General features: G+C 34.3%; 1 pseudogene across 1 annotated transcript; it reads left to right on the forward strand.

The window, feature by feature from the left end:
* Window positions 1–631: 631 nt before the first annotated feature.
* Window positions 632–2,257, forward strand: LOC308497611 (ATP synthase subunit alpha, mitochondrial-like; annotated as a pseudogene). Its single transcript has one exon. The product of its transcript is annotated as an ATP synthase subunit alpha, mitochondrial-like (transcript).
* Window positions 2,258–22,931: the final 20,674 nt, after the last annotated feature.

Consider the following 22,931-nt stretch of genomic DNA (forward strand, 5'->3'; position numbering starts at 1 on the left):
TCTTGCTGACTAGCAGCTAAGAGTCCCTGATCACTATTCTAATACTCATCTCAATATAGGGTTAGATAGTAATAGTCAAATAGTAATAAAATTGGATGTAATATGATCCTATTTGGTCCTTACATACTTCTGGGTAGTATAGCTCTCCAAAACTGAAATGGTCCCTTTATAGGCAAGAAGGAGGGGAAATTATATATATATATATATATATATATATATATATATATATATACACACACACACACACACACACACCTATATATGTATAATTATAATTTCCCCTCCTTCTTGTATAGCCATATATATGTATGTGTGTGTGTGTATATATATATATATATATATATGTATATATATATATGTGTATGTAACGTATACATACATGCATATATGTAATTTGTTACTTTATTAGTGTTCCATTTCAATCTAGTAGTACAAGAAACTTAAGGTTACTTGTAAGAAAATACACAATTAAATGAAATAAAAGTCACAAGTGTAAATAAAAATAAAGGTAGTACCAGAACCGAGCCTTAAAAATGTATGTCTTGCCCAGTCAGTCCAAGGCTGCCGCTGCAGAGGAACCACTCAAAGAGAAGCTGCAAAGATGCCATTCACGTGCAGTGCCGTGGCCGTGGCCTGCACCCTCCCTCCGCGGGCTGGGCTGGTCTCCAAAAATGCTTTGGGATCATCTTTCATTACTGCAAGACCCTCCATGCCACCAATACTCGTCTTCAGAAGACTGGCACTGCCAAGATGTCCTCTATTTTTGAAGAGCACATTCTTGGAGCTGATACCTCTGTTGACCTTGAAGAGACAGGGTGCCTCTTAATATTGGTGACGGTATTGCCCGAGTACATGGACTGAGGAATGTTCAAGCAGAAGAAATGGTAGAGTTTTCTTCAGGCTCAAAGGATATGTCTCTCAATTTGGAATCTGACAAGGTTGGTGTTGTCGTGTTTGGAAATGATAAACTAATTAAGGAAGGAGATATTGTGAAGCAAACTGGAGCCATTGTGGATGTTCCATTTGGCAATGAACTGTGGGGTTGTGTAGTTGATGCCTTTGGAAATGCCATTGATGGAAAGGGTACAATTGGTTCCAAGATCCGTAGGCGAGTTGGTCTGAAAGCACCTGGGATCATTCCTCCAATCTCTGTGCAGAAACCAATGCAGACTGGCATCAATGCTGTGGAAAGCTTGGTATCGATTGGTCGTGGTCGGTTTGAGCTAATTATTGGTGACTGACAGACTGGAAACACATAAACTGCTATTGACACAATCATTAACCAGAAACATTTCAATGAAAGAACTGATGAAAAGAAGAAGCTGTACTATATCTATGTCGCGATTGGTCAGAAGAGATCCACTGTTGCTCAGTTGGTGAAGAGACTGACAGATGCAGATGCCATGAAGTAACCATGTGGTTTCAGCTACTGCTTCTGATGCTGCCCCACTTCAGTACCTGCCTCCTTATTCTGCTTGTTCTATGGGAGAATATTTTAGGGATAATGGCAAACGTGCTTTGATCATCTATGACGACTTATCCAAACAGGTTGTTGCTTATCGTCAGATGCCTCTGCTGCTCTACCAAAACCCTGGTCGTGAGGCATATCTTGGTGATGTGTTCTACCTATACTCCCATCTGCCACAGAGAGTAGCCAAAACGAACGATTCTTTGGTGGTGGCTCCTTGACTGCTTTGCCAGTCATAGAAACACAAGCTGGTGATGTGTCTGCTTACATTCCAACAAATGTCATTTCTATCGCTGATGCACAGATCTTCTTGGAAACAGAATTGTTGTACAAAGGTATCCGCCCTGCTATTAACGTTGATTTGTCTGTGTCCCGTGTTGGATCTGCTGCCCAAACCAGGGGCATGAAGCAGGTGGCAGGTACCATGAAGCTGGAATTGTCTCTGTATGGTGAGGTTGCTGCTTTTGCTCAGTTTGGTTCTGATCTGGAGGCTGCCACTCAACCACTCTTGAGTTGTGGTGTAAGTCTGACGGAATTGCTGAAGCAACGACAGTATTCCCCCATGGCTTTTGAAGAACAAGTGGCTGTTATTTATGCCAGTTTAAGGGGCTATCTTGATAAACTGGAGCACAGCAAGAACACACAGTTTAAGATGCTGTCTTGTCCCATGTTATCAGCCAACACCAAGCACTATTGGGCACTATCAGGGCTGATGGAAAGATCTCAGAACAGTCAGATGTAAAGCTGAAAGAGATTGTAACAAACTTCTTGGCTGGATTTGTACCTTAAACTCCTATGGATTCTCAACAAGTACCAGTTTGGCTTGTCATTGTTTCTTTTTAGTAATCAGTTCCATTGGTAAAAGGATTACTCTCGTACTACAGATGTACAGAAATCACATTAAAAATAAAGGTTCCTATTGCTTGGTGAAAAAAAATATGTATGTCTTAAAACTAACTTCCACAGCATTCTCTCAGGCTGTTGTGTGTATTCTCCGCTATGGATAAAATATACACATGGGCAAGTACATAGGGCCAGAATCACTCTTTTCCTTTACTCATTAACTTCCCATAGGAATTATTTTTACCTGTAAACCTTGAACTGCTATTTATTTCAACAATCTTTCAAAATTATTGATACTTTAATCACATAAAATTCTATCTTCAGTCCCCTTGAAAGTTCCTGGCTTTATATACCATGAACATTAATCTCTGTATTGTCAGAGTAAACTAGCAACCTGATACAGCTGCGGTGAAGTACTATCTTTTAGTTTTGTTTTGCTAATAAGAAACCAGGTAACCAGTAAACTATTGTCTGTGTCTATGACTTTCTGTTTCTTACTTGTTTCTCTTGTTTTTTTGTTGTTTTTGGTATATATACCACTATCAGTGAAATCTTATGGTTCTCCAGAGGGTAAGGTGGTAGATGAGGATAAAGGGGATCAAATATATGGTGATGGAAGGAGAACTGACTCTGGGTGGTGAACACACAAGGTATTTATAGATAAGGTAATACAGAATTGTATACCTGAAATCTATGTAGCTTTACTAACAATTGTCACCCCAATAAACTTTAATTAAAAAAAAGAAACCAGGAATTATTGAGAAAATATACCAATAGGATTTTGATATTGATATTACTGACCTATATACAGAAGGTGCCAAAAACTTGTATACACATTTAAAGACAGGAAAAAATTATTAAAATTGTAATAATATATACCAATAACAAAAGATGAATACAAGTCATGTTTGACTTCTGCAATTACAAGAGGTGCTCAAAACATCCAGAAACTTCTGATAACAGCAAATTACTGTTTGAGTAACGTTGACCAAAGTGTCCACTTGTTCACATTTTTCTGGCACCCCCAGTATTTTATGAAGACAAATTTCAGGTTTATTTCAAAACATTCTAGTAATCAACAATCTAGTAATCACAGTCTGTGACAGTGTTCGCAAGGGGCAATAAGATATAAAATTTTTAAACTAATTAATGAATGAATTAATTAAATGAACAAAAACAGTAATCAGAAATGAACAATAAACCAGAGGGATGTGGCCAAAAAGACACAGACTCTAATACCAGATAACTAGGTTTTGAGCCTGAGCTGTGCCAATTGTCAATTTGTATTATTAGGAGTGTAAAGAAGGAAAAAAAAATTTTTTCCTCTATGCTCTTAGGTTAGTGGCTGAGTCCTGCAAATTAAACTGACAACAAACTCATTAATAGTAGAAAAAGGTTTATACATATGTATATGCAAGCCAACAAAAGTAGTAGCTGGCTTGCTAAAGAGTCAAAGTTAGAACATTATAGACCTAACTTAGTAGAAGGAAGAGAAGGAAGATAAAATACTCCTACGGTTTCTTTAGGAAACATGAATGCGGTTTTTAGGAGAACAAAGGGGAGATAAGATAGTTTGCAACAGTTCATCTTCACAAGTATGATTTCTCTTTCCATTTTCTTAGGGGCCATATAACTCCCTGGAGAAGGGATTTATGTTAGACTTTATCTGGTTTTTCCTCATGGGAGCAGACTTTTATGGCAGTTTCATTTCCAAAGTTGCTGCTTCTAGTCAGATAAGGGTAACTCTGAAAAGTCTACTTTCTGCATCTGTTGAAACTCAAATGTTTTCATATTAAAATAGTCTTCATACCATCTCTGGAATTCCAAATGGGTTCCAACAGAATAGTTTCTAAACTTTGGTCTTCTCAACTTATCAATATACTAATATCAACCTTGTGACATACTTCTTACAAACAATTTAGCATTATTCTGGGATTCTACAGTTCTTAAATAAATGTAAAATATTATTTCTTAGAACAGACATATTACCTATTGGGGATTACTAAGAATAGGCTTACAGTAGTTTCTGTACAGTAGCTATGATGATGAGTTTTATAATAATCTTCCATGTTTTTACCCTCAATATAGGCTGATACCTTTTCATCAAAGTGAGGTACTTTTACCATAGTCAGTAATGTCCATGGTGAATATTACAATGTTCTCTTTAACTGGCTTTTACGAGACAATGATTATTCAAGACTTTATGGAGTGCATTACGTTCAAAATATGTAGGCCTAAAACCTAGATTATTTTAATGTCTTAAATTTCTTAAAACTTCTCATTCGAGCCTTCTAACATGTGTATAAATGGTTAGTTAGGGTAGTCTATGTCAAAATCACTATGTCCCAAACAGAATTTATCATACCCTTATTCTACTCTTACTTCAGTATTTCCCATGTGGCAGTATTACCATTATTCATTCAGTCACCCCGACAAGAAAACTGAAACACATTCTTGATTTCTTTTCCTCTTTCATTCCCTAAATTCAATCAAGAAACAAGTTCAGTTGTTTCAGTTCTTATCTATACATGTTATCTGTACATATGTGAATACATATAAAAAGAGTGTGTACAGTTTATTCTACCATGGACCTAGTTTAGTTGATCAAATTCTCAGCAAGATGATCACAATAGCATCTTAATTGTTAACCTTCAAATCCATTGGCCACAAATTAATTTTCTACAAGATGAATTATGAATTTTCTACAAGATGAATTTTCTACAAGATGAACTCTATTTGAAATGAACAGTCCTCAGTTTCTCTCTGCTTATCTCTCTAGTCACAGTGTTCAATGACTTGTTATTTCATTCATTTTATTAAACACATATTGAGCATCTAATATGTTTTAGGCATTGTTCTTGGAGGTTAAAGTATCTAATCACCTATACATGCATTTCTCTCTTATGATATTTGTTAAGTAAATGAATGAATTTTTATGCAGATTTCTTAGTATTTATCATGAACAAAGGAAAACCTACTTGGATGAGAAATAGCAGTTACTAAAAGTTTTGACTCAAAAATGGCAAAAATTATTAGATCAAGTAGTTTTATAGGCAAGTATTGAGAACCTGTGTCCTGCAAAAAGTTTCACAGATGGGAAAGTGAGGGTATAATCTAATTTAATTTATCATCTAGACTAACTTGATTTAAAAAAACAACAACTGCATAACGATATTACAAGAAATAAAATTTTCTCATTCTTACCTGTCAAACAAAAATATATTATGTCTACATGGGTTTTAAAACCAGGATTGTAAGATTATTCAGTATTCAAATGGGTTAATGTGCCCTATTTCATTGACCTATATTGATGCCTATATCCAATACTGCCTTGAAAAGCCAAAGCAATAAGACAAGAAAATCTCAAACACACATGATTTCAAACAGAGGATTACCCATGTAGAAAATGCAAGAAAATATATGGCTCATCAATTTGAATTGATAAGAAACTTTGGCAAAACACTGTGGGACAAACCTGATATATTATAGATATGGAATAAAATGGAAAGAATAATATAAAATAATTATAAACAATTCATGCTTGCATCAAAATTTGATGTATTATAGATATGGAAAAAAATCTGGGGGGTGTTAACTGTCTGTTTAATAAGTGGCACTAAGCCAAGGGACTATCCATGCATATAAGAAAAAAGAATTAATTTTCTATTTTTTTAATGTACACAAAAATTAAATTATCAGGCTGGCTGAAAAATTATTTAATCAAGGAAAGCAAAGTATTTAAATATCAAGAATAAATACTAGATCCTATGTTTATGATCTTAGTTTAGCAAGACAGTAAGAGCACAAAACATAACTAATTTGACTTCATTAAAATTAAAATGTATTCCATAAAAGATACAAAAAACAAAATTCAAATGAATTAATCATATAAGTGCTTGTAACTACCAAATACTAATAACAAAAAAGCAATTATCAAAATAGCCAAGAGTGGAATCCAATCATAGATAACATACCAATAAATATGAAAAATTCTCAATTCACTTGTGATCAAGAAATTACAGTTTTAAAACATTAACACAGCATTTTATATTATCAAATTAAGAATAGAAAAACTTCAACAATAATATCTGATGGCAAAGATGAATTGGAGCTAGAACCCTCATAGATTGTTATCTGGAGAGTAATTGCTATGAACACTTAGGTGGTCATTTATCAATATTAGCTAATGAGGGAGATGTATATATCATTGAGCCAGCAATTCTTCTCCTAGATATACGAGGGGTGCCAGAAAATCTATACAAGTGTCCACTTTGGTGAACGTTGCTCAAGAATTAGTTCACCATAATCTGAAGTGTCTGGACTCTGATGGTAACCACTTTGAGCACCTTTTGTAATTGTAGAAGTCAAACGTGACTTGTATTCAACTTTTGTTATTGGTACATATTGAGTATTATAATTTTAACGCAGTTTTCTTTCTTAAAATGTATATACATTTTTTGGCACACTCTGTATAACCTAGCAAAACTAAAGTTTATGTGTCTGTAAGGACATATTTAAGAATGTCCATTGCAGAATGGTTTTTGTAACAAACAAAAGAAATCATCAAGAGAAAAACTGAGATATATGCTATATGAATACATAGTCTATAGTATATTCTATCAGTAGGATATACATGTGATCACTTCTTACAAGGACATTCTATATAGCCTGTTACATGAATTATCTATAGTTACATGTTTTAACATGGGTTATCTCAAAAACTTTCTAATTAGTAAAAATCTTAAAATTGTTGAAAATATAATAGAAATATACATATATATTTCTGTCCTCATTTAAAAAATTTCAAAATCATGAAAAGACTACTTTTAATTTTTATGAATACATAAATTTGTGTTATTTTTTTGTAAATTTTACAAATGCTATACTCTGCTCTCTATGCAGTGTCTAAGCAAACTTAACCAATAATATGTACTCAGCAAATATCTGTTTGAATAAATAAGTTTTGACAGATTGTATAATTAACAACTAATGTAAGATATGGTTAATTTTAGGAAGAAAGTGAGTGAGGTAATAATAGAATGAAAGGGTGCCCAGCTGGTCTTCTCCTCCTATATCTGTGTGTTTTGAGTCAATTAATACAAATATATATATATATATATGTGTGTATACATACATACACACACACACACACACACACACACACACACACACACAATCCTAAACAATATTTTTTGCTGTTTGGTATTTTGACAATACTTTATATCGTCAACATTTGTTGCAAATTTTTGAATATATATTTGAAATAACTCACAATAAAAGAAATTAAAGTATACAAGCTAACAAATATTTAATTTTTTGTTTGTTTGTTTTTTTAAGGAGGGCACAGTGGCCCATGTGGGGATCAACCCAGCAACTTTGGTGTTATTATCAGCACCACGCTTAACCAACTGAGCTAACCAGCAACCCCGAGAATATTTTAAAAATGAAAAGGGAACACAGATTTCATCATTCTATAAAACCTTAGAACATTTCATAATTTGAAGGTTGGCTTAAAAAGTAGTGAGGTGGTTTTTTTTGTCTGTTTGTTTTTTTGTGTGTGTTTTTGTTGTTGTTGTTGTTGTTTTATGTACAGGTTAGATGGAGCCTGTCTGGCATACTATAGGGCTTATTTATTAGGTGAGAGATAAAAGAAACACATATCTACATACTCTTCTAAGTATATATAGATTTAATGGTTTGTTTTTCAAATCCATCTTATTCCTTTTCTGTACCGTGCTCCTGACAAAGTAATATACTAAGATTAATTAAGAGAAACTAACCATTTTCCTTAGAAATAGACTTTTTTTTTCTATACAGGAAGGAGAATTCCATAATACAAAAGAAAGTATTCAAATTAGGTCTTTAACACATCTGTGTGAGTGTGTGTGTGTGTGTGTGTGTGTGTGTGTTGTTTCTCTCTCTCTCTCTCTCTCTCTCTCTCTCTCTCTCTCTCTCTCTCTCTCTCTCAATTCAAACCTTTCCTAAAACTGTGTGAATCCAGCCAGTACAGCCAGTACATACCTGACTCATCCAACAATTCCTCTTTACTCCAAAGCAGAATCATAGCAGTATTATTTTGGCAACAAAATATATTCAACTTCCTTAAGTGTCATTTAAAAATCTCTAACAGCAATAAAACATTTTAAGTAATTATATAGTATATTCTGTTTCAAAGTGGAAGCCTTTTCTTTATTTACAGTGTATTGAATTTTACACACCAATAAATTTCTACTTAATTTTATATAGTCATGTATTTTTCCATTTTCTTATAATTTTGATTATGAAAAATAAGTGCATTTGTTTGCATCTCAGAACAAATTGGAAGCAAAACAAATTACATGATCTAAGATTTTTTAAAAATTTAATTAATGTCATCCAAGTACTTGATTCTGACATTTAAATATTTAAGCTAGTTGATGATTCATTCAATATATTTGCAAAAGGATAGTAAGAGCTAGGAGCCCAGAGTACAAGTAGAGATTTATATTTGTTTACAGGCAAGCATACATATAAAAAGCAAACAATTAAATGAATTGTTAGCTACTAATTCAGAATTCAAAAATCAAAAAAGTTTGTTTATTAAAGAGAGAAATAAACATTTTCTACTCATAAAGCTAGAAAATAGCATGTCTAAAAGTACTTAAAAAAAGAAAAAAGTATACTGCCCACGTTTCTTTTAGAATTCTTTTGGATATTAGGTGTTTCAATTATTTAAATCTAATGCTTTGAAATCCTATCAAAGTAGCATTTCTTTATGCTATGTCCACTGGGAAGAAATACCTCCTTAGTTAACCACAGGATGAATTTACAATTTACTTCTACTGATTAAGCACCCACTAAGTATATGTGGAGAAGACAATGAGATAAATCCTAATCATTAACATTTAGAGGAATTTGACCCCATGCAAGATAGGTATTTAAAAATATACCAGGGTGCCAAAAAAAATGTGTACACATTTTAAGAGATGTTATCTATGCTCAAACAGTAGTGCGCCACAATCAGAAGTATCTGGACGTTGATGATAACCACTTTGAGCACCTCTTGTAATTGCAGAAGTCAAATGTGACTTGTATTCATCTTTTCTTATTGGTATATATTGAGTATTACAATTAATACAGTTTTTCACTATCTTAAAATGTGTATACATTTTTTTAGCACCACCTGTATATTTCAATGCAATGTGGTAGAATCTATGAGAATTTATACACAGGGTGCTATAAAATTATTGAAGAGAAAAATTTACTCCAGACAGGAAGTATAGGGTTCCAATTGGGTAATCTTTTCTTGGCAAGGTTTTTTCTTCCCCCCCCCCCACAGAACTTTGGGTTAAAAACAGTTTTGTGGTTTTATATCAGACTTCTACCTAATTTCTACTGTTCAATCACCCCAAAAGTTAGGCAATGTATTACTCTTTTTCTTCTCTTATATATAATTTGGCTGCCAATAGTGTCTCTCCTCTAAAAAGAAAATCTCTTTAAACATAAATTTCCCATATCTCTTTGTTGTCCTGACACATTGACAAGTTCACAGATTCTTTCTCCTCTTAGAGGCCCCTTTTCCACACTGATTTATGAGTAAACTATCCCTTTATCTTCTATATTTCTATGGCCTTCATTCAAATTATATATCATTCTCATTAATTCAGAATATTTCTAATCTCTCTGAGCAGGAAATCATTTTTTTAACCCATTTCATCTTTTTTCCCACTAACATCTGGTCAGCCACCTCAGAAATTTATATTTTTGATACAAAAGATACAATTTCACTGGTGTTTAACACGTTTTAGAATGAACAAAATGACAAAAGAGCTTTAGGAATAATAGCTCATCCACTCATTAGTATGGTAATAACTGCACTACCTATTGTTTTTTTCTCCCCCCATAGCTTATGGCACTTTTAATTTTGATCCATAAAAGTCTAACATTATCAACGTATGCTATTGCACATACGCACCCACACAATAGCATACGTTGATAATGTTAAACTTGATATATATATAAAAGAGCAGTTTTAGATTCACAGCAATGTAACTGAGAATGTACAGAGATATTCCCATATGCCCCCTGCCTCCACACATGCATAGTACATAGCCAACCCCTCAGCAGTTGTACGTTTGCTACAATAGGTGAGCCTACACTGACACATTAGAATCACTCACAGTTTACAGTTTACCTTAAGGTTGCATTGCTTTTTCTCCTGTGCAATGATATTAATTGTCAAGTGCATGCAAACCATAACCACGCACACAGAATGTACCTCACACAGAAATTTATCTTTATTTCAATTTGTCCTCTAGTTTTCTGAACCCAGACACAAATATTTAGAATGTACATGAAGTTTTAAAAAATAATGTTTATCATTTCGTTTATTTTAAGCACATAAACAAGTATAAATATTATTGAAGGATTAGCAAATTTTTAATTATCATTTTTACAGGGTTTGGTGATAATGAATTTTCCATTATTCAATATTTCATTGAAAGCCCTAATTAAAATGATTTACAAACTCTAATTAGGTTCCAGGAAGACAAGCATCATGCAGTTCCTAACAACAATGAAGTAAAAATGGAATGGGTGAAAAGCAAGAACCCATGATGAGGAAAGTATAAAGTCCTATTTTAACTGATAAGGACAGTATTACTCTGCTCAGGCGTCCATAGCAAAGTACCGCAGACTGTGTGGCTTCAACAACAAAAATTAGTTTTTGCATTTCTGGAGGCTGGAAAATCCAAGATCATAGTGATAGGGTAGGTAGGTAGATACAAATGAATGGGAGAAGGAGAGATCTAGCCCCGATTAGAGAGCCCCTTGCTGCAACTCCTACTTGGGTCAAGACCCTTTGCAACTGCCCTCACTTAGGGCGCCAATGCCTTACTAGCCCAGCAGGATTCCAGGCTTACACATACCCTTAAAGCAAAGGAATATGTTTACACATGTCCCTAAATCAAAGTAATGTGTTGTTAGAAGTCAAAGAAGGAAGGAAGACATCCTGCGTATCAGAGTATACCTCCTGTTTGTCAGGACGACCAATACTCACTAGCCTAGCAGAATTCCAGGCTTCCCCACATACCCTTAAATCAAAGGGCTGTGATTGCACATACGCCTAAATCAAAGGGATATGCTATTAGAAGCCAGAGAAAGGAGGAAGACATCCTGCTTTTCAGAGTACACATCCTGCTTATCAGAACCATTTTAGTGAATTCTCAAACAAATCCTAAAAAGAAAATTGACAGAAACTTCCTTGGGAACCAAAAGGGAGGACCAGGCACCTCAGCACGTGAGGAAGAGATAACGAGAAGGGAGGGGGGAAGCAATTCTATCTATAGAAATAAAAGCCTTCATACAATGTAAAAAAAGAGGCCTTTCTCCCTCTTGGGATTGGTCCACTCTACATCTTGGAGTGTATCTGCCATTACTGATAAAGTTCTTAGCATCCTTAACATGCACAAAATGCTGTCTCTCGACTGAATTATTTCCCTCAAGAAGACGAAGAGCTGAGTAATATTATCATAAGCCAGTAACAACAGTACCAGCAGTGCTAGTGTCTGCTGAGACCTCTCCTCTTGGATTGCAGATGGCTGCCTTCTCGCTAAGTCCACACATGGCTTTTTCTCTGTGCTCCTGGGAAAAGAGAGATCTCTGGTGTTTCCTCCTCTTCTTTTCAGAGTAACCGTCCTATGATTAGTGCCTTGCCTTTATGACTTCGTTGACCTTCTTTACCTCCTGGAAGACATTATCTCTAAAATATGGTCACATTGGGGTGACGGCCTCAGTATATGGATTTTGCAGAGACACAGTTCAGTCTGTAACAGAGAGGCTTTGATCTCATGCAGTAAGTTCTTGAATATTTAAGTTTTAGAAGGGCATGAATTATAAAGCACAAATTTAAAATATATTGCAGGTTGTGCTAGCCAAAACCCATCTATACATTAATGTGCTATATCTTCCTTGCTATTCCTAATGTATTCACTGATGCAATAGTCCATTAGCAAGAGCTCACCACTTTTCTATTGTCTTCTAAAGGGTTGCAAGCATGGTCCCTAGTTAGAGGCGCCAAGAAAAATAATGTATAGATTAGACCATGAATCTAACTGAAATATGATCAGATTTCTTTAATCTATTTTCTTAATATGGCTACCTTAAGTTAATGCTGCACTAGAGTGTACCCTACAAATTACAAATTCAACTCCAAAAATATGAGCAATTGTAATGGATAAGTAACTCATTTATCCAGTATTTCTTTCATTCAAGAAGCCATGTATCTTCCAGTCAATACAAGTTATGTTCATTCAATAGGAATGAGGTCAGCTACTTCCTTCCCCGTTCTTTGTAAACCTTTTTTCATATCCACATGACCCATCTCCCTTATACTCCACAAATGGACTATCTCCATAATACTCTATTCTCCTTGTAAGTCACTTGCTCATGTATCAGTAATAATCAATTCCATTCCTTTCTTCAGACTTGAGTAATGATGTCAGCTTGGCTTGCTTACAGACTTGTGTTTCCCTGGCAGATCACCTGACTACTATATAATCTAATGTAGTCTTTTCCAAAGGTCTGCTGTTTGGCAAGCTGTTAGCTGGAGTCATGGGGACAACTGAGTCACCACATGCCGCTCATCAACCAGCAGGCTAGCCCAGACTCATTCATATGGCCATACTGGGGTTTTTAGAGCAACGAGAGGCACATCCGAATGTACAAGCACTTTTTAAGTTTCTGTTTGTATCATATTGTCTGTTGCCCATTAGCTCATTCAAATAACATGGTAAACCCTAAGTCACTATGGAAAGGCATTATCCAAAGGGGATAAAAAGAAGTGTGAACAACAGGTATTACTATAACCACACACCACAGCAGGAAAGAGCTGGGATCACTTTGAAGCATTTTGCCTAGATTAGAGAGTTCATGTCTGGGAAATCATGAAATGATACTGGGGCTAGGTATAGACACCAGAAAAATACTGGACACCCAATCAGTATCCACTGAGAATTGGAGAATTATTCACAGGAGCTACACCGGGAGACTTTCCTAAATCTCTTAGAGTGAGCAAAATACTTTCTTTTTCTGAATGGTTTGCTATACAAATGTGTGGACTGAAGCAGTTGAAATCATTTCATTGTCTCAGGAAAAGGTACCTGAGCCTGAAACACTACTATAGAAAGTGGCAGCATCAGAGGACATAGCACAACAGTCAAAGCACACAGCTAAATAAAGCAATAGAAAAACAAAAATTCTAAAGCATGTGCAATACTCTGAAATTACTTCCTTTTCATATTTAGACTGGATACACTTGGGTTTCCAATTATCTAACAAAGCAATTTAAATTTATTTTTAGATGACATTTTAGGAGATTAGCTGTTTCGTGATTTGGAACTTTAGAGTCACTCCTCAATAGCTGCACTTACAACAAACTTACAAATACCAAGCATTTATTGTATAATGGTAGTCATAGGAATAATTAAGGAAATGACAAAGGAAGTTAATTATGATAATTGAAAGGCTACCCATTTGTATTGTATGCTTCACCTCGAGGACCATCTCACCCAGAAAATTACCCTGGACTCTACAGATTAGACTGGAGCTTGGTCCTCTGCTTCCTTAGTAAATTTATATTTTATAATTTAACGTAAATGCAAAATCTCTTTTGGTACAGTTAATTCTCACATTTGAATAAACTGAAGTAAGTGTAGTTCACCAAGCACCAATTAGTGTCTGACATATAGAAGGTGTTTAATAAATAGTGTTTGAATTGAACTACCATGAAAAAATGAGGATGATGCACTTTCCACTTTCTATGTTAAGCTAATCATCTCATGTATAGATATCTTAGAAACAAATCTATAAGGCATTTTGCCAGTCGCTGAAGCTTGCCTTGGCTCTCGGGAGGCAGAGAAACCCTAAGAGATTTTTCTGGGACTCTGAATGGGGCTGCTTCTACATTGAGTATTTTATCACTAACTCAAGATTCTTTTAATTCAGCCAGATTATTTATAGAGTTTCATCAGGAGACCTCAAAGACGTCATTCATTGCCCATCACATTTACAAACACTTGATCACTTAGAAGAAAACCTCTAAGTCCACTTCAGCTCTGTTTTGCTTAATCAGAGGAAACTGGAGCTACAAAGGTTTTGGATGAAATGAGAATTACATAAGGGGACCAGGACGTTTGTGCTTTAAGTGACCTGAATCTGCACAACTGAGTGGTTTTTTTCTTAGGGCTCATTTGCTTTTATTCTGTTATTGCTACCACTTCCTCTTTTATTTCAAATAAACCAACCGACAAATGTAAAACCCAGGTTGTCAGTGAAAGAAAGGCATTCAAATAGAAAAAGGGAGAGGTATGCTTCATAATTATTCAGCATAAAACATCAGCAATTCGACATTCAGGATTCAAATGTGAGATCACAATTTTTTACAACTATACATTAAGGGACAGTATCTTAGCTCGTTAAAAATTACATAATCACATAGGTTTATTCTGAACTAGTAATGAAGATATAGGAAACATGAATAATGTAAAGCCAGGATTTCAGAATTCTAAAACAGAGCTAGGATTTCAGAAGTCAAGATCAAGGTAGAAAAGGGAGATGGTTAGAAATCCATCTTGCATTTAGTAGAAAGTGTAAGATACCTTTCTAAATTTGTTTTTTCTAAAAGAAACTCTGAATACATACATATATATATATATATATATATATATATATATATATATATACAGATATATATATATATATATATATATCTGTATATATTATATATTCAGTTTCTTTTGTGTATATATATATATGTATATATAAATATTCCTAGTGATTTTTATTCCTATATATTCCTATATATATATATATATATATATATATATATATATTCATATATATATATATTCCTATATATTCAGTTTCTTTTGTATATATATATATATATATATATATATATTCCTAGTGATTTTGATTTTTTATTCCTCTTTGCATACTTTTTTAGCTTTTTATTTATAACCTCTTAGAGATGTTTTCTAATAGGAGAATGATCATATCCTGTTTTGTTTATACTGGGAAATTTCATTTGCATTGAGTTTATTTACCCATTTTATAAAATTCAATAACCTATATGGCTAATATACCAATGGTTATTTCCATTAATATTCAAAAATATTTTAAATTGTGAAAATAAATCTTAAAAGCAAAATAAAATACAGTCATTGAGTTAAATATTTTCATTATATGCATGAGAGGGAAAGAGAGGACATCCCAAATTCATTTACCTCCATTTACTTTATTTATGCTTCCATAATTATGCTAGTATTTACTACTTTCTTAACTAAATCTGTCCATGTTTAAACAAAGGCTTATGTTTTACAAAATCGGTTTTCTTTCTCCTTTCAGCTGTCTGTAAAGTCACAATGCAGAAGTGATGATAGCATATCATTTACAAGATAAAATGTGCCAGTGGAAAACCTAGGAGTCAGACACAAAAGGTCTGACATAGAAAGAAAAATTTAAAGTGGCATGAAGCAGAATGAAATTATCACAGTGCAACTTTATCACGTCTCTGCTAAAATCACTATAACAAATGCCAAGCCAATAATTTTGGAACCAACATTAAAGAAACAAATTATCTTCCTTTTTATTTTCATGTTAACACCTTTAATGGAATAAAAAAAACAGTGTTATTTGCTAATGAGCAAATCTATGTTAATTAAATTTTGTTTGCTTTTAAGAAAGGTACACATAAAATTATATTTTAGAAAAAGCATTTTCCAAATTGTAATCAGTTATAGCCATATTTGGATTAATTAGCTTCTGCTATAATTTATTTTCATTATTTCACTCTTTGCTTTATCTGACCTGACCAATCTGGACAAAACATCCTTTAACTTAATTTGGTCAAATTTTAGTCAGTCCTCTCCCCTCCCCACAGATCCCAGGACCTTGACTCACTCTTGAATATAAGAAAGTATTGGAATTAGAAATAGTTTCTCCTTCACGCACTCTCCTCAAAATTGACTGCCCTCAGAGAAAAATGTTACTAAATCAGGTATCAGATCTTTCCAGCTGTTCATCCCACTCCCTCACACCCATTTATTTCTAGCCTATTTTACTATTTATACAAGAAGCGTTCTTTCTGCCTAATCTTTGAGATAAGTACAGTCTTTCCTCTAGCAGTGTTCTCTCTATTGCAATAGTCTATTTGAGCAAAATCTCTCCTTACCTACATCCACACTTGCTTTCTTATTTGACAGTCCCCAATATATTCCTTAGTCAACTTCATTCCGTAGTCTAGAAAATGATGTGCTGGTTTGCAGAAAAGTAATTGAATACTTTACTATCTAATATTTTTAAAAAAAGTTACCATGTGCTAGGTTTTTGACACAAACTATTTCTATAGGACTGTCTATAGCTTTAAGATGTTTCCATGCGTATTAGCTCTTTTTTATAGATGATAAAGATGGAAGTTCTAATGCTACGTGTTCAACCACTACACATACTTCCTCCTGATTTTCTGAAATAATTTGTTGATTATTTTTCTTCCTCTCACTTGTGCTATCCAGGAGAGAAACACTGCTACATCATCCCTCAAAATACAATTTGTTTGGGATTCTTCTAAAATTCTGTTTTAATTGTGGATTTGAAAGTTGAATTTTTAATTTAGTTGTTAAAGTTGTAGCATTTTATTTTACCTTACATACTTGATGTTAAACTCCTTTAAAGTAGTATGCAAATTAAGCAAATCTATATGTATATTTATGCAAAATAAAATGCAAATGTGCCCAGTGCTTTCACAAACATCTGCTAGCTTTAAGATAGAAATGATGGTGTGATGAGCCTGCTCATTTGCTATGGCTTATCCATGGGTTCCACGCCAACTGAGGAGCATTAACCTAATAATTCCAAGTTTGAAGTTATCGATGTAATTTCTTCTTCTCCTAAATTTTCTTAGATTAAACATTTTAGAAAAGTAACTAAATAACAATTTAGACACTAAATGAATATATTATAATTACCAATATATTTTTTTTTAAAATGGTTCAGACCTTTTAAAACAAATAAGCATTGTTAGTAAAAAAATGGTCTTTATTTCTCTCATCAGTCCAATTCCCCTCTATCCAGACTCAGCTTACTTTTCATATATTTAATTTTTTGTTTCTTCATCATCCAAAATATATGTATGCTTCATAAACAATGCATATAATTTCTTTGTATGATTTAAAAATTACACTCAATCTCTCTTACTGTAATTCACTTTTTCCACTCAACATTGTGTCATGGTGATCTAGCCACATCGAAACATAAAAATTTGATAATATTAAATGCTGTGTGATAGTATATGGTACAAATAAACTTAAAACTAATTATCATGACCATACTGATTGACATTTATCCCCAATACTTTACTATGAAAAGTAACCCAGCAATGCATAGTGTTATGCTTGTATTCTGCTACAATCACACAGTACTTTTTTCTAGTGAATTCCTAAAAAAGAATTTCTCTCACAGAGTGATGATAGATATAGTGGCATCCCTCCAAAATTCATGTTTAATTCCCAATTCCAACCACCTCTAAATGTGACCTAATTTAGAGATATGGTCTTTAGAGAGAAATCAAATTAAGATGAGGTCATTATGGAAGACCCTAATCCAATATGACTGGTGTCCTTATAAAACAGGTAAATTTGAAACAGACACACACACACAAAGGAGGAACATCGTGTGAAGATGAAGGCAGAGATAAAGGTCATGCTTCCACAAGCTAACAAACACTAAAAACTGCCACCAGAAGCTAGGGGAGAAGTATGGAACACTTTCTCACAGCCCTCAGAAAGAACTAATCTCGCAAATACTTGACGTTGGACTTTTAGCCTCCAAACCTGTGAGCCAATAAATTTCTGTTGTTTCAGTTACTCAGTTTGTGGTACTTTGTTATGGCAGCCCTAGAAAACTAATAGACAGAGTATGTGCATTTTCAACTTTATTAGACACTACCAAATATCCTCTAAATCAATTTTCACATCTACTACCAGTGTTCTTTCTTTCTTTCTTTTTCAATCTCCCTTAGGGACAACTTAACTCACCAAAGAAACTACTAGGTCTAGAAGCTCTCAGCAGATAGACATACTTAAATAATAGGATTGGTAAAGAAAGGATGTTTCTCTCTCTCTTGCACCTTGCCCCTTCTCTTTAGTACTATATATCCTAAGGAGTTAGAGCAGGGGTGTCCAAACTTTTTTCAATGTTTTTCACCAAGGGCCATACGCGGTAAAATACACAAACAGCCGGGCCACTCACTCGAGGTACGTATTGCCTCACCTGGTTTATTTAAGTAAACTAAATATATTTTTGGAATTTGCTGAAGGCCAATTAAAAATGGATTGAGGGGAGCAGTTGGCCCGCGGGCCACATTTTGGACACCCCTGAGTTAGAGGAATCATTTTTATTTTATATATATTTTTTATTGTCATCTTTTTTACAGGTTTCCTCTTCTCTAAGCCAGGATTCTGATGCCATTTTCCTCTTCTGGACAACACTTAGAACAAAAAATAATAATTAACATTTATCACATTCCTACTGTCTTAGTGCTTTTCTCAACACTACATAAATTTCATTTTCAAAACTCTCTTGTAAGGTAGCTCCTGTTGTTTCTATTTTACATTTGGGAAAGCGGAGGATCAAAATACACTAATACATGCCCAAGGTCATACAAAAGAAAAGAAGCAAGATACAAGCCCCGTTTTTCTGTACTTCAAGGTAAATTTTTTTGACTATTGCCCTATGAGCTGTCAGACAAACGAAAATACCTCCTTTTACCCCTCTTGAGTACTTACAGCTGGACTAATAATAAAATAGACACAAGACCAGATTACCTGGAGAAAAAACAATTCAGTGCATGTACACAGATCATAGATGATGTTCAAAGAAGTGACTAAACCAGCCAGTACTTTTATAATCTTTTGACAAAGACACAAAACATTTGTGAAAAATGGACAGGACAAAGAGACTTGGGTTTGGGTGCTCATTAGTAGAGAATCTAAGCAAAGATTGGGTTTGGGTATTGAATTAGTAAAGAAATAAAAGATTTGTTTATAAAGGCATTTTGGTTCTGGATTTCTTAACTCTAGTGATAAGGATATTTCTCTCAGCCCTGCTGGAGCAAGAAGGGAATTTTTTACAGATGAGATTTATTTCCTTCTTTCGGGGGTACAGAAAAGTCTGAGTGCCGCTATTGCATCGGGTGCTTGTTAAGTTGCTCTTGCATTGGCTGCTTGTTAAGTAACTCTAACCCAAAGTAATCAGTGTATTATTGTGGAGTATTTGGGAGCAGACTGCCCTGGGCCCTGAGCAGCCCCCAATGCCTATGGTGGGCATAGTAATACTCCACAAGGATATTTGTGTCCTAATCCCCAGAATGTATGAACATGTTAGGTTACTTGGCAAATGGGGAATTTAAGTTGCAAATGGAATTGAATTTACCAATCAGCAACCCTAAAATAAAGAGATTATTCTGGATTATTTTAGTGGGCTCATTGTCATCACATGAGTCTTTAAAAGTGGAAGAGGGAGGCAAAAGAAGAGTTAGAGAGAGGTATGACCATGGCAGAAAGTCGCAGGGAAGTATGTTGCTGGCCTTTGAAGAGAGAGGGTAGAGGCCAAGAGCCAATGAGGATGCCCTGTAGTAGCTGGAAAGGAATGGAACAGATTCTTTCTGAGAGCCTCCAGAAAAGGACATAGCCCTGCTGGGCCTAATTTTTGCCCAGTGAGATATTTGTCAGACTTCTGACCAACAAAGCTGTAAGACAGTAAATTTGTGTTATTTTATGCCACTAAGTTTGTGATAATTTGCTATAGTATCAATATAAAATGAATACAGTATTCAATACTAATCCTTCCCCTTTATAAATGACAAAAACACATTTCTGTCTAACTGTTAAAAAAGTGATTTATTATTTCATATCAAGTTTAGGAAAGTGCCTGAGGAATAACTGGAACCATAGAGTCAAATGCCTTAAGCTCTCTCCCTCTGGTTTTGTTGTTTCTTTGCATATCAGCTTCCTTCTCTTTTCCCACATAACGTGAAACAGATCTCCATCCCCATGACCCAGCAACCATGGTCAGAGGCACGGGGCCTTGGATTGGCCAAATTTTGTTATACAGCCATCCATTTTAGAACAAACAATAAAGGCAAAGGGGTGAGGTTGTACTAATATCTTGGCTCCTTAGGAAACCATGTGGAGAAAGTAAAAAGAATTGTAATAGATAGCTTGGAAGACCACTTAAATATCTGTTATCCATCCAACAAGTTTTTGCTTAATTGGGTAGTGACACATCTTAGTTCATGGCCTTCTGCCTATTGGTGACAGATACAATAAGAAAAATAATCAAATATATGGTGATGGAAGGAGAACTGTCTCTGGGTGGTGAACACACAATGGGATTTATAGATGATGTAATACAGAATTGTACACCTGAAATCTATGTAATTTTACTAACAATTGTCATCCCAATAAATGAAAAAGAAAAAGAAAATGATTTAAAATGATAGTGATCAGGTGATTTAAAAGGATCTGGACCATCAAAACTATCACAAGCAAAGTTCACCTACTGTATTAGTTTTTGTTGTTGTTGTTGCCTTAACAAATTAACACAAACTCAACAGCTTAATCAACAACAATTAATTATTATATCATAGTTATGTAGGTCATGGAATTGGATTGTCTGCCTCCTTCCTACTAGGTTAAAATCAAGGTGTCGGCAGGGCTTGCCTTTCTTTCTGGAGGCTCTAGGGAAGAATCAGTTTCCAGGGATACTCAGGCTCTTGGTAGCATTGATCTCCTTGTGGTTGTAGGAATGAAGCCCCCATCTCTTTGTTGTCTCCTGGAAATCTTTCTCAGATTCTTGGTGGCATTCTTCCATGTTCAAAGCCAATAATGGCAATTCAGTCCTTCTCATGCTTTGAATCTTTCTTCTGTCTGTCTTCCTTTAATGCTGCAACTCTGACTCAACTCTTCTTTTTCCTTCTTCCATTTTTATAGGCCATGTGATTACCTTGGGTTCACCTGGATAAACCTGGGTAATTTCCTCATCTCAATGTCAGTAACCTTAATAACATCTTAATATGAATATATGGTATACGCGTATTCACAGGTTCCAGAGATTAGAGTGTGGACACTTTCTTTTTCATTGTGGGGCCAAATTATTATGGCTACCACACCATTATAAATTTAGGTCAAATTTAAGACATATAGTATGACTGTATATTTTATTTACGATGTCTGAACACTGAAATACACTGGGATCCCTGGTAGAATTATTGTGTATACCAATGTGTATTTTTGCCTTCAAGATTTCTTAAGTTTTTTCAGTATTATAATAGGTCTGTGATTGTTAAATTATTCGTTTTACATTATATTATGGTCATTTCTATTATATATTTAATTCCAACCTAGTGAGGATTGTATCTAGTATCTTAATGTGCTTCTGTATGAAATTAGTGCTCTTTACAATAATATATTTTAAGACTGAGATTCACAGAGAATGCCTGCTCTTCTTTACCTTAAAAAGACTAACATAGCTTTAAAAATGCTATAAAGAATTATAGAGTATATAGAGATAGGCTCCACAAGACTCTTGAATCTCAGCTCTAAAATAAACTCTGAGAGAGGGGTAATTCCCAACTAAAAGAAAGCAGATTCCTCCAGGGCACAGAGAACTCACTTTCTAGCCAAAAGCTGATGAAATCCACAGAGAAAAGAAATAGAAAAAAATGGTATGATTTTTTGAAATAAACAATTGTCCTGTTTTGTCATTTTTAATAAATGAATACAGTGAATCTGTTTAAGCATAATGTGGTTCCACTCTCCCAGACAATAGCATATGGAAAGTTTAATAATGAGATGATGTAAATAAGAAAAAGTGGTTCTCACTTAGCCATACGGTTTTATTTTCTGGGAAAACAATATTTGCTGAGTTATGTTATTCATTTTACATTTCAAGATAGTTTATTTCTTTTGTTAATGTTATTTAACACTTCTCCAGAATATTTATGTGATTAGAACGACATTGCAATAATTTTATTAGAACATTCTGGTAGTAAATGTATCAAGGGAGTTAATAAGATATCAAGAAAATGAAAAATTGTGGGTGGGTTTATTCAAAAGTTCTATGAAGCCGAGTAAGGTAAGTGGAGGACAGCAACACATGGAAAATGATTACTGCAGATGCCTGAAAGTTGAACAAAGGAGACACACATATTGCTAACTTGTTCTCAGAGTCAAAAGATGGTCTCCCTTCCTTCCCTCCCCCACAAATATTTTTAAATCTGTTCAAAGATAAACTAGTCTATAGAAAAATCAGTGATATCAGTGATATTAGTAGTGCTTTTGTAGACTGCAGCCTGAACAATTTAAAACATTTTTGTATTTAAATTTATTTTTATTTTTTGAGATGTAATTGACATATAACATCACGTAAGTTTAAAATGTACAATGTGTTGATCTGATATATGTCTACCTTCATTCCGGTGGTAATGAGGTCCATCTACAATTACACGGCTCCTCGGTATTTTTTCTTTCAAGTGATAAACATTATTTATTAAGATGATAAATGTACTATTTTACTAAGTAGTTAT

Source organism: Rhinolophus hipposideros (genome assembly GCF_964194185.1).
Source record: "Rhinolophus hipposideros genome assembly, chromosome: 1".
NCBI lineage: Eukaryota > Metazoa > Chordata > Mammalia > Chiroptera > Rhinolophidae > Rhinolophus > Rhinolophus hipposideros.